The sequence below is a fragment of the Pteronotus mesoamericanus genome, unplaced genomic scaffold (assembly GCF_021234165.1).
Source record: "Pteronotus mesoamericanus isolate MK-2021 breed Mesoamerican mustached bat unplaced genomic scaffold, CSHL_Meso_final scaffold_85, whole genome shotgun sequence".
Taxonomy (NCBI): domain Eukaryota; kingdom Metazoa; phylum Chordata; class Mammalia; order Chiroptera; family Mormoopidae; genus Pteronotus; species Pteronotus mesoamericanus.
This window is the reverse complement of record NW_026555329.1, coordinates 54697144-54711194: the sequence shown is the minus strand read 5'-3', so window position 1 is coordinate 54711194 and position 14051 is coordinate 54697144. Positions and strand designations below refer to the sequence as shown.

Sequence of the window (14051 nt, the reverse complement as noted above, 5' to 3'; positions counted from 1 at the left end):
CAGTTTGGTAGTCTTAAGTATGTTCACACTGTTGCGCAACCAATCTCCAGAGCTTTTCATCTTGCAAAACTGAAACTCTATACCCATTAAACCACAACTCCTTATTTCCCCCTCCTCCAAGTCCCTGGCATCTACACTTAGAATACCTTTAGCAAATACAAATTCACAAAATACACTTTGGAAACTGCTGCTTTATCTCTAATAGTTCACCCCCTCATTTTATGGATGTGAAAACAGGCCTGAAGATGTTAAGTAATTTGTCCAATGTCACAAGTTGATAGTGAGCCAGGCCTAGAAACTCAGAGACTGCTAAACTTTCAGTCTGACCTCCTTTCACAACACTACGAGTGAGTAGGCAGCTGAAATACACTACCAATTATCCAAATTCTACCACCATATACTCTGAAAATACCTGGTATCTACAGGGTGCCCCTCAAATAAAGTACTATTAGGTAAAATGATTTTCCCCAAAGTCTCACTCAGGTGAGGATTCTCCAGACTGGGATGCACATAAAACATCAGGAAGCCCCAATTTGAACATGCCATACCTTCCTGGAACATCACTTTTACTTCGTTAAATGATAATTAAATTTTTTATCCTCACACAAGGACATGCTTATTGATTTTAGAGAGAGGGTGAGGGAGAGGGAAAGAAGAAGAGAAGCATTGATGTAAGAGAGAAATATCGATTGGTTGCCTTCTCTTATACACCCTGACAGGGACTGAAACAGCGACCTAGGCATGTGCTCCACTGGGAATCAAACACCTGAACTTTCAGTTTACAGGACGATGCTACAACCAACTGAGCCACATCAGACACAGCAAAATGACAATTAAATATGTTGATATTTTTAAAAATCATGGATATATTGCAAGGCAAGATGCAAAGTTAGCCTAATTTAAAAGGACTTCAAGGGAATTCTATTTCAGCATCCTATCCCATATCCGTCTGCAAAACTTCTAACAAGGAAACTTGAGAAGCACTGCCTGGAGCGTAAGATCCTAAAAGCTATAGTAGGACCTGGGACACAGTCCAGTAGGAGTACCCTAGTAACCCATGAACCAAACTGTACTTCTACATGCACTGGGAGGGTTCATGCCAATTCCAATGCCCTTAAGTACCGGTGTCTCTCAATGAGCATCCTAAGAATCCATAAAGGAACAGATTAAGAGAGTCAGTAATTAGAATCAACCAAAAGGACACAAAAAGGGGGCAATATTATCCATTGCTAGATATCAAGTTTAGGATCTGAAATGGGGAAGTTTGTAGCAGAAAAAAGACTGAATTAGATCTCAATCTCCTACTCAGAAGGACGGCCATTGCGACTGGAGGATGGCCACCTTCCTCTTCCTGCAAATTCTAAATCCATGAAACACAAAATACTGTATGTCCATTCGCTTTCACAATGCTATTAAAATCCAATTATATCTAATCACACTGTGAAAGTGAATATGAAAAATGTTTCTCCTTTTCTTCTAAAAAGTAGCCAAAGAGGGAAGGCACAACCTTTGAAAAGTAATTCTACAGAGGCAGAAAAGATAACCTATTTTCCTTTTGGATTGCTAAATTTTTTGCTTTCATCCATAACATTCTAAGTCTTAGAAATTAATGACAGATTTTCAAACATAGAATATATAGTAATAATTTTCTTGCCTTTACTTTAGTTTTGCCTAAGCAGCTGGCTTGAAGCAGCTGGCAACCAGAGAATGAGGTGCAGCAGAGTGGAGCCAAGTGCCTCCTTGATTAGCTTCACATGCCAGGGAAAGACAGGCTGCATTTCCACTTGCTGTTTCCTTTTAACCTGTCTCAAAAGATCCCTTCTCAGAATCTGCATCACTATGTTAATCCTGGCACTGGGTTCTGAGTATTCGTTCTTCCCCCAGCTGCTCTCTGCTTTATATCCCCTAAAACCATGTTCCCCATGCTAGAATGAAAGGCAAAATGGCCCATTAATCAAAGAAACAGGATGAACGCCCTATAGGTGAGAGGCATGCACCACAAGTATTAATGCAATAAAAGCAATTATAATCATTACAAAGACAGCTGGCACACATTAGTTACTAAATGTGCAGAAGAGGCTGCAGCTAACCTTGGTGACGGTTAGGAGGCTCTATTTTAGTCATTCAGAGGATGCTTTCATTTTTCTAATTGAGTGACAACTTGGGGTTCCTAAGACAGCCAATTATTTTCAGGAGCATTGTTAACTCTCTAAATGAATTTGAATTTACATCAATTGAAGATACATGACATACTGGATATGGGTGGTAGTAAAGTAGAAAAGACATAGGATTAAACAGTTTGTGAGAAAGTTAAAATAATTCTTAACAGCTGCTGGTTAATTTACCAAAAATAAAATCTATCTATTCTAACAATGTTTCAGTACGTGGGATAAAGTAATAATAGTAATAAAACAATTTAGTACTGCATCAGAGCCACCACCGCCCTGAAGCACAGAAAGAAAATTCTTTTTATGCAAGAGAAGAATAGTGAAAAAGGAAAAAAAGAAATAGATATTCATTAAGCTTAAAATGTACATTTATGGCAAGAATAGTAATTTACTTAAATGGGACAAATGTCCTAAACTATGAACGCTACAATAATATATGATATTGCCTTTCTCTCTTTATAGCATAAATGAGAATACCATAGAGGCCTAAACTATCAGATTTGCTACAGACCTAAAAACAAAACAAAAAAAATACTAATTTGTAAGCATGAAATTGAAAATAAAGCAGCTTCACCAGCTTTGAGAAAATAGCCATAACCCAACACTATGTCAACAAATATCTGTTGGATGCAAAATGAAATGTAACGGTGTAGAATATAAGGGAATTTAAAAGAATTTATTGGAATCTCCTTGCTAATACAGTTAAGGAAATACATTGGAAAGGTAATTCCTGAAATATCTGTAACAAGTCCTACAAAGAGTTTCTCTTTGACTAGACTTTAATCAGGATCTTCTGAATTCTCTTTTCAGCTGGGCCTTGCCTTTTAGACTTACCTGGCTGTCTTTTCATCACCCAATTTGAGCAAGAGTATTATTAAGTAGGTTTAGCCAGAATCCCCCAACCTTACTATTTGATTACCTTCAATATCTGACCAAGTGATAGCTGATTCCTCTGGCCTGCCTTCAGCAAAAATCCTGTTAGGTATGTTTAGCAAAAAAATTGCCTTTACCCTCTTAGTAGTTTTCCATCTACTGATTCCCCGCCCCCCGCCCCCGACTTCCCCCCTGCTTCTAGGCTATAAATCCCCACTCCTCCTTGTATCAGAATTGAGCCCAGTTCTATACTGAGGTCTCTTTCTCCCTATTGCAATTGTCCTGAATAAAATTTGTGTTGACAGCTCTAACTGCTGCTGCCCAGCTCTGGTTTTCTCCGACAGGACTTAGTCATTGCGCCTGTCTGAAAAACAGTTTGACATTTCTTCAAAATGTTAAACACAGAGTTACCAAAAGATTTCCATGAGAATTGAAAGTATGTCCTCACAAAAACTTGTATACAAATGTTCATGGAAGTATTATTCATAGGCCAGAAAATAGAAACAACCCAAATCACCATCAAATGATGAATGGATAATAAAATGTGGTACACACATACAATAGAATGACATTGAACAATAGAGAGGAATGGAGCACTGATATATGCCCCAACATGGATGGACCTTGAAAACACTGTGCAAAACTAAAGAAGCCAGTCTCACGAAAGGTCATATGTTATATGAATCTCATGTATATGAAACTTTCAGAATAAGAAAAGCCATAGAGACAAAAGTAGATTGGTGGTTTCCAGTGGATGGAGGGAGGGGGAAATGGGAAGTGTCTGTTAATGGGTGAGCTTCTTTTTGGGGTGATGCAAATGTTCTAAATTAGATAGTGATGATAGTTGCACAGCTCTAAAAACAAATGAACTGTATACTTCAAAAGGTCAGTTTTACTGTATGTGAATTACATTTCAGTAAAGCTGTTATTTTTACACACACACACACACACACACACACACACACACACACACACATTTCAAAGTCATTTGACTCAAACCTAGCAGGAGCCATTCATTTGCCAGAGCAGCAGCTCTGTTGCCCTGCCTCGGCACCTCTCTCCATGGCAGTTCCTGAGACCTGCTCCAAAAGCATTATATCAACAACTTCAATGAGAAGATCAAGAAGGATGAGCTCAAGAACTCCCTATATGCCACCTTCTCCAGGTTAGCCAGATCCCAGTTATCCTGCTGTCAGAGAGCCTGAAGATGAGAAGCCAGGCTTTTGTCATCTTGCAGGTCAGCAGCACCACCTACACCCTGCATTCCACACGAGGTTTCCCCTTCTACAACAAGCACATGCACATCCAGTACAACAAACTCCACTTGGAATGAGAGGCATGCACCACAAGTATTAATGCAATTTTTTTTTAGACAAAATGAAAAAAGACTCAAAAAGCATGAAGAGGCATTTAGGGAAATGCAGGACAACCTGAAATGTAATAATATCCATATAAGAGACATACCAGAAGGAGAAGAAGAGGAGCAAGCGATAGAGAACCTGTTTGAAAAAGTAATGATGGAAAACTTCCCTCACTAGAGGAGAGAAAAAGTCACACAAGCCCAGGAAGCAAAGAGGATCCCATTCAAGAGGAACCCAAGGAGGCCCATTCCAAGACACATCATAATTAAAATGGCAAATATCAAAGACAAACAGAGAATCCTAAAGGAAGCAAGGGAGAAGCAGGTAGTAATATACAAGGGAGCCCTGATACAGCTAGCAGCTGACTTCTCAACAAAAACACTACAAGCCAGAAAGAAATGGCAAGAAATATTACAAGTAATGAAAAGTAAAGGCCTGCAACCAAGACTGCTCTACTAAGCAACACTCTTAATTAAAATAGAAGGCAAAATAAGGAGTTTCCCAGACAAAAGAAGGCTAAAGAAATATACCTCCACCAAACCAACACTGCGAGATATGCTAAAGGAACTGCTTTAGGAAGATGAAGAAAAAGAATCTATGAATACCCAGTTCCTTTCAGTCACCAATACTTGATATTACCAATATTTTTAATACTCATTAATCTGATAGTGACAATGATGTTATTTTAATTGTTACTTTATTATTTGTTGAAACTAAACCTGTTTTTGTATATTTCTTGCCTATTTCTATTATTTTTACAAAGCTTTAAATGACTTTATGGTATTCTTTATCCATTTCTTGATTAAATGTTTGTAGAATTTTTGCCCTAAAAAAACAAAAAAACTATTAACTCTTTTTTTAGATGTGTTGCAAATACTTTCCTATTCTATTACTTGTCCTTTAACTTTATATATATTTATATATTATTTATATATAAATGTACATATTAATATATATTTTTATATATTACTGTATAGTCTTAAATGTATAATATAGTCATATTGTCAATATTTTACTTTATAGCCTTTGGGTTTGAATATTTCACTTCAGGGTAAGAAAAATAATTATTTTGTATTTTCTCCTAAAACTCCTCAGATTTCACATAGATTTTTAACTCACCTGAATATTTTTTGTATAATGTGTGAAATGGGGCTGTATATTTATTTCAGGTAATAGTGGTCCATACACCTTATTTGTTGAATAAGCCTTATTTTCCCCATTGACTTGAAATATCAATTGAATCATATATTATATTGTTAGACAGATATGTACATTTGTTTCTAAAATGCTCATTTTATTTCATTGATCTACTTGATTATTTCTGTGCCAGTATCATGTTGTTTTAATTGCTGAGACTTTAGAATGGATTTAAATTTTTAAATATTTTATAATGGATTTTGACATTTAAAAAAATAAATAAAATCAATCTGCATTTTTAAAAAATGAAAGAAAGAAGGAACTCCTAGCTTTTGCAACAATATGGATGGAACTGGAGAATATTATGCTAAGTGAAATAAAGCAGTCAGTGAAAGACAAATACCATATGATCTCGCCTATAAGTGGAACCCATTCAACAAAATAAACTAATGAAAAAAAGAAACCACAAGCATGGAAACATGGAGCAGAGTGAAAGTGACCAGAGGGGATGGGGAAGGAGGACAATGGTGGAAAGAAGGGGAAGGGACTAGACAAAGAACATGTCTGAATGACCCATGGACATGGACAACAGAGTGGGAATTGACTGTGGGGGGTGGGGAGGTTGAGATGTTGGAGGAGGACAAAGGAGGAAAAATTGAGACACTGTAATAGAATAAACATGATTAAAAAAAAAAAAAAAAAAGCATTTTTCTAAAGAAGCCCAGGCCAGGGTATATACAGACCTGGAGAAAAGCAGTCAATATTTTTCTATAAAATAGGTTTCTGGAGAAGGAACCAAGATGAAGATTGATTTTAGGAGACATTCTGGCAAAGTTTATAACAAAATTATCTCTTTTCTATATGTTTAAACGTCTGCTGAGGTTTATAAATTATAACCCAAATTCCACCTGAAAAACCCAACACTCTGGTCTTGCTGATGAAGGTGACGACACCACCATACACATTAGAGTCACCACCTTTTCAGAAGCATATTTGTAGTAAGGATACACTTGGGACTTTTCTTAAGTTAATTAAATGGTTGTGAGAAAAGTAAATTCTTCTGAGACTTTTCTGGAAGCCCCTGACAGCAGCCCATAGAAAAGTAGCTTTTTAATTACCTTGATATTTTATTAATGTTTTTGCTGATTTTTATAATAATTACATCATATTTCTTAAGTTTCTAAGAAAGCATTAACTTTCAGAAAAATCATAGGAATATGTGTTTATTTACAAGTGCATTGAGTTAGATAATGGAAAAAAAAACCTTTCCCATGTATATTGCTGCATAAATTTTTATCAACAGAAAAAAATAGATTTTGTTTTACAACTTAATAAAATACCACATTAAAAGCCAAAGGTAGCAAATCAAAAAATTTTTAAATAAATGCCATAGTATGTTGTTATAGCTATATTAATTAATGAATAAATATGAGGAAATTGAATTATTTCCCTGAATAGAATTTACTGTTCTGAAAATTACTGTACTTCAGATATTACACAGAGACAGTGATAAAGATTAATATAAATAACACCTGCTGGAAATTGCTATAAATGCCACAAATTTGATAAAATTATGTGCCCTGGGTAGAAAAAAAGGAGACACTGGAAAATAAATACCACAGGTATTTTCTGAGTTAGTGTGTGGTTTTCAAAATCCTGCTTCCTTTAAAGAAACAAATAAATTATGCTCCTAAAGAAAAAGGGAGGAACAATGACAGACACCACGAAAGCCGCATATGGAATTATGTCATACAAATACAGACACAGAAATCTTTCTCCACTGCCTGTTCAGTGAAGGAAATGCACTGAATGTAAATAAAACTTTACCATTCAAAAAAGCTTTCATCTTTCTACTGGGCTTAAAGAAAAAAAGAGAAAGAAAAGGAAGAATTGAAATTGTATTTTATCATTTATGTAAAATCATCAGAATAGTATAAAAAGAACCTATCACACAGATTTTCCTTCTAATTTAATTCTGTCTAGGATCACAAATGAGAACTGACATTTAAAAAAAAACACTTAAGATTCTATTTCCACTTTTTTTTATTTTTATTGTAACTTTTTCCATGTACAGGATAATGCACCAATTACAGTCTGCCTAAAAACCAGTACTTTAAAATATCATTAGATGTAGATTAAGAGAGTCTCAGCAAAATTCAAAACCAAAGGATTCCTTAATCTTTTCTTCCTCTTAAATGCTATAAAAAACTAAAGGAAAATTCCCATTTTTGTGCTGCACAATATCTGCCAATAATCCTAACTGAAGTGACAGAACTAACCCCTTATTTTTGGCATAGAACATAATATGTTAGTCACAAGAAGTGCTGGGCAACCTCAAGATAAACCATTTCTTCTTTTGTCTCTTGTCCTTAAGTTTATCCAATGTTTGGTATACAGAGTACATAAACATTAACTTTTTTTCCTACAAAGAACCTAAATTTAATTCATTTATGAAAAATTAATGTAACTATGACTTTTGAGGTGCCTTCACAAATTTGTTGTATCCTAGAAAATTTAGCGGCTTCCGGTCAGGATGGCAACATAGACAGACATAGCTCACCTCTTCGCCCAACTACATCAAAATGACAACTAAAATATAGAACAACCATCACTCAGGAACATCGGAAATCTAACTGAATGGAAGTCTGACAACTACGAAATTGAAGAAACCACATCCACCCAGACTGGTAGGAGGGGCGCAGACTTGGAATGCCTGGCCCGACACCCATGTGAATAAAATTTCAAAAGTCATGTCTCAGGAGCGAGGAGTCCCAGCCCCATACCAGGCGCCCAGCCCTGGATTCCAGTACCAAGAAGATAAGTCCCCACAACTTCTGGCTGTGAAACCAGCAGAGATTGAGTGTGGGGTGGAGGCTGCTGGAGCCCTAAGCAGTTTCTCTTGGGGAACCAACACATGGACTCCCCTACTCAGACTTGCTCCCTCTGAGCTCCAGCACCGGGATGGCAGCTTGAAGGGCACCAGTGGTACACAGGGAAAGACTGAAGTGCTAGGCATTGGGGTGAGCAGAGGCCATTGTCCCTTTGCTGATCCCTCCCCACACAGAGATGGTAGTCTGGTGCCAAATCTGAAGCTCCATCAACCTGGTTAACACTGTGTGACCCACCTTGGAGATCCACAGAGGCTCTACCACACCCAATTTACAGGACCACCCAAGCTGCTTTTCCAAATGAATAGCGGGTCTTGACTCCTAAATCCTATCAAATAAGCAAGAGCTGGCTTCAGTGAGCCCTGGCCACAGCCAGATTAGATTTGCAGCTTGGGTTTGCCTGGGAATCTAAAAGCCCAGCACAAGTACCAGCCATCTCAGACTGCTTTACAGCTTAGGCAGGGTACCCCAGGCAAAACGCAGGTGGGGGCTGACCTTGGTCTGTACCACCCAGGAAACCACAGAGCCAATGAACCCAGAGAACAGCTACAGATCTCTTTGGAGCACCACCACCCTGCCCCTGCACAGCTGATCCTTCATGGAGGACGGAGATTGGTCACAGCCAGTCCTTGAAGCTGACTGGCCTAGGTAAATCCTTCCCATTGATAGGCCAACAGCAACCAAGGCTCAACTACAAGAGGACTGTGTACTCAGCCCACACAAAGGGCACACCTCGAGTACCCAGCTTAGGTGATAGGGGAGGCTGTGCCACTGGACCCTACAGGGCATCTACTACATTAGGCCACACTACCAAGACATGGAGTCAAAGCAGCCCTACCTAACACATACGAACACACACAGGGAGGCTGCCAAAATGGAGACAAAGAAATATGGCCCAAATGAAAGAACAGATAAAAACTCTAGAAAAAGAGCTAAACGAAATGGAGATAAACAATCTATCAGATGAAGAGTTCAAAACGCTGGCTATAAGGATGCTCGAGGAACTTAGTGAGGACCTCAGCAGCATAAATAAGATCCAGTCAGAAACGAAGGATACACTAATTGAAATAAAGAACAATTAACAGGGAAACCACAGCAGGATGGACAAAGCTGAGAATGAAATCAGTGATTTGGAACAAAAGGAAGCAAAAAGCAACGAATCAGAACGAGAAGAAAAAATAATCCAAAAAAAAAGGGGGTAGTATAAGCAGCCTCTGGGACAACTACAAGAGGCTCAACATTCACATCATAGGGGTGCCAGAAGTAGAAGAGAAAGAGCAAGAAATTGGAAATCTATCTGAAAACATAGTGAAAGAAAACTGACCTAATTTGTTTAAGGAAATAGACATGCAAATCCAGGAAGTACAGAGTCCCAATTATGATGGATACAAAGAGGCCCACTCCAAGACACATCATTATTAAAAGGTCAAAGGTTAAAGATAGAGAGACACTCTTAAAAGTAAGAGAAGTTAGTTACCAGAAGGTTGCCAGATTTGGTAGGGGAGGTTGCGGAGGGGGGAATGGGGGAAGAAGTGAGGGTATTAAGAAATACAAATAGGTAGTTACAGAATAAACATGGTGATGTAAAGTACTGTATAGGAAATGGATTAGTCAAAGAACCTATACTCATGACCCATGGACATGAACAATGTTGGGGGGATTGCTTGAAGAAGGAGGGGCACTGGGTGCAGGGGGACAAAGGAGTAAAATCAGGACAGCTATAATAGCATAATCACTAAATATAATTTTAAAAAAGTAAATTTAGCATATATAAAATATGTTAATGTCCTAGAAAAGGAAATGAATTAAAATACATGAACTGAATTGCTATTCTGTCAGAAGGCTAACTCACTGAAATAAATTCCATAGATTACTTTGAAAGTGTGATCGAATTTCATAGCACAATGAGCAAAAGATTAACAAGCTATTACCTTTAATTAACCAATACTGATTCTGACCTCTGTGACAGCACATGCGCAAATGAGCTACTTGGATATTTAAAAGGTATTTAATAAGAATATTTGTTCTAGTTCTGTGAAATATGTCACTGGAATCTTGAGAGGAATTGCGTTAAATCTATTGCTTTGGGTATATGAACATTTTAATGATGTTAATTCTTCCTATCCACAGACACGGTATGTACTTCCACTTATTTCTATTTTCTTTAGTTTCTTTAACCAGTGTCTTATAATTTTCCAAGTAAAGGTCTTTTACATCCTTGGATAGGTTTATTCCAAGGTATTTTATTCTTTTTGAAGCAATTGTGAATCGGATTGTTTTCTTAATTTCCCTTTCTGTTAGTTCCTTATGGGCATATATAAATGCAGTTGATTTCTGGATATTACCATATTTTGCCATGTATAATGATCACCTTTTTGCCCAAATTTTTGAGGGAAAAATAACAATGTGCATGGGTAGTACCTGAAATACCTTGTATCTATTCTTGTGTTCTGTAATTATTCATTACATAAAATTTCTTGTACCATATATATTCAAAAATTCTTTTATAATGCAAAAAAAGTATCTAAATATAAATAAGTAAATAAATTGAATTTAAAAATTAAAACAAAAGATTTTTTTCCTAAAAGTTTGGGCCAAAACCAAGGGTGCACATTATACATAGGAGCTTATTATACAAGGCAAAATACGGTAATTTTGTATCCTGCTACTTTGCTGAATTCATTTATCAGTTCTAGTAATTTTTTGATGGAATCTTTGGGGTTCTCTATGTACAGTATCATGTTATCTGCATATATAGTTTTATGTTGGGAGATGCCCCACCTGGTTTCAGGGACTGTAGCCTCACCAACAGGAGAGAGGGCCCCAAGGCTGGAAATAATAACGGAGGCTTTGCGAAAACAGGCCATTGAGGAGACGAAACCTCAGTTTCTGCCTGCTTGGCCCTGTGATGGTCAGTTAGTAAAGACAGGTAAGATCTCTCACAAGGAGGGATGACCTAAGCCAGACATGGCTGGTAGGGGCAGCAGACAAGGACTTGGGGGACAAGGAGAAAAGGCAAAAAGGCCCGCACCCCTCGGCTCGGCTTGGACATGGTCGGAGCCCCCATATTACGTGAAAAAATTCTCCTTATCTCTTGGTGGCTCTGCCCCGCTCGCCTGGCTCAGGTTTGATACAATACTAAAGGCAGGTGCAGCCCTAAACTGGTTCGGGCGGCTCCCAGGGGACAATAAGGCCTAGAAGTAAGTTCCTCTAAGCATGCTCTGTTCTTCCCTCAAAAGCTGTGATAACCAGCTCATACTGGGAAAAACATTTACGTTATTCACAGACCCTGACCTGAAGCAGATCCCTTCTGTTCCTCCAATTGTTATCTATGATCTCTATTTGTTTTCTGTAAACATAGCTTTTTGACATTAATTGATGAGCTTTGCATCCATACCTCTGTGCATATGGTTCTCAATAAAAGCCTTTGGAAACGGGGGGTCAGAGCCTTCCCCACCAGAGGGAAGAGCCACGTCCCCTCACCTGGCAAACAGAGAAGTGTTTGTGACGACTCATATTTATTCCCCCCATCCTTGACAACCCTGGAACAGGCTCTGCAGGATTCAGAGCTCAGTTCCCTCCTCAGCTGGCTCCCAATAGTGACCCTCAGATCCAGGAGCACTCCACATGGCCCTCCCTGCAACAGATGGTGTCCAAACAGAGACAGTTTTATTACTTTGTTTCCAATCTGGATGCCTTTTATTTCTTCTTCCCTTACTGCTGTGGCTAAGACTTTCAGTACTATGTTGAATAAGGGAATTGAAAGCAGACATTCCTGTCTTGTCCCTGATCTTAAGGGGAACACTTGCAGTTTTTGCCCATTGAGTATGATGTTCGCAGTGGGTTTGTCACGTATGGCCTTTAATATGTTTGGATATGTTCCCTCTATTCCAACTTTGCTGAGAGTTTTTATCATAAATGGGTGCTGGATTTTATCAAATGCTTTTTCTGAATCTATTGATATGATCATGTGGTTTTTATCTTTCATTTTGTTTATGTGGTAAATCACATTTACTGATTTGCAAATATAGTACCAACCTTGCATTCCCAGAGTAAATCCCACTTGACCATGGCGTATGTTCTTTTTCATGCACTGCTGTATTCGGTTTGCTAATATTTTATTGAAGATTTTAGCATATATGTTCATCATAAATGATATGATTTTCTTTTTTTAATATATTTTATTGATTATGCTATTACAGTTGTTCCATTTTTCTTCCATTTTATTCCCTTCCACACTACACTGCCCCACCACTCGTAATTCCCCCCACCCCTTTGTTCATGTCCATGGGTTGTACGTATAACTTCTTTGGATTCTCCATTTCCTATACTATTCTTAAGCTCCCCCTGCCGATTTTGTACCTACTATTTATGCTGCTTATTCCCTGTACCTTTTCCCCCATTCTTCCACCTCCCCCTCCCCTCTGTTTTACTGCTCATATTTTCGATCTTCTTTTTCTTAGAAAAGTCCCTTTAACATTTCATATAATAAGGGCTTGGTGATGATGAGCTCCTTTAACTGGACCTTATCTGGGAAGAACTTTATCTGCCCTTCCTATCTTCCATTCTAAATGACAGCTTTGCTGGATAGAATAATCTTGAATGTACGTCCTTGCATTTTCATGAGTTTGAAAACTTCTTGCCAGTTCCTTCTTGCCTGTAAGGTTTCTTTTGAGAAATCAGCTGATAGTCTTATGGGAACTCCTATGCAGGTCTCTTGCTGCTTTTAAGATTCTCTCCTTATCTTTATTCTTGGATACCGTAATTATGATGTGCCTTGGTGTGTGCTTCCTTGGGTCCAACCTCTTTGGGACTCTCACCTTCCTGGACTTCCTGGAAGTCATTTTCCTTGGCCAGATTGGGGAAGTTCTCCATTATTTTTTCAAATAAGTTTTCAATTTCTTGCTCTTCCTTTTCTAGCACCCCTATGATTCAGATGTGGGAATGTTTAAAGTTGCCCCAGAGGTTCCTAAGCTTCTCATTTTTTTGAATTCTTGTTTCTTCATTCTGTTCTGGTTGAATGTTTATCTCCTCCTTCTGCTCCCAATCATTGATTTAAGTCCCAGTTTCCTTCCCTTTACTGATGGTGCTCTGTATATTTTTCTTTATTTCACTTTGCATAGCCTTCATTTTTGCCTCCATTTTGCAACCATAATCAACCAATTTAGTGAGTATCCAGATTACCAGTGTTTTGAACTGTACATCTGATAAATTGGTTATCTGTTCTTCTCTTAGTTCTATTTTTGGAGCTTTGATCTGTTCTTTCATTTGGGCCACATTTCTTTGTCTCAGTGTGACTTGGAAATCGCCAGAAGGGGTGGAGACTTAGGTATTCTCCAGGGTGCGGCCACCCAGTTCACTGAGTTGTGACACTGTCTGTGGGGGAGGGGTTCCAGAGGGAACAATGCCCCTTGCTCAGCTCTCTGCTGGCTTTCAGTCACTTCCCCTGCTACCCACAAGCAAATCAGGCCCTTGTGGTGCTGATGCCCAGGTGGGTGGATTTGTGTACGCTCGAGGACCCCATAGGTCTCTCCAATGGACTCTCCTGTGAGGCTGGGAGTTTCTTCTGCCACCACAAACCCCCCAGGTCTTTACCCTCAGAGGTTTTGAGACTTTCATTTCTC

The 14051-nt window shown here is 38.4% G+C and overlaps 1 protein-coding gene across 5 annotated transcripts in view; it reads right to left on the bottom strand.

Annotated features, from left to right (window-relative positions):
• Positions 1–14051, bottom strand: part of ST7 (suppression of tumorigenicity 7) — a 314490-nt gene that overhangs the window by 188354 nt on the left and 112085 nt on the right. The window lies entirely within an intron of this gene.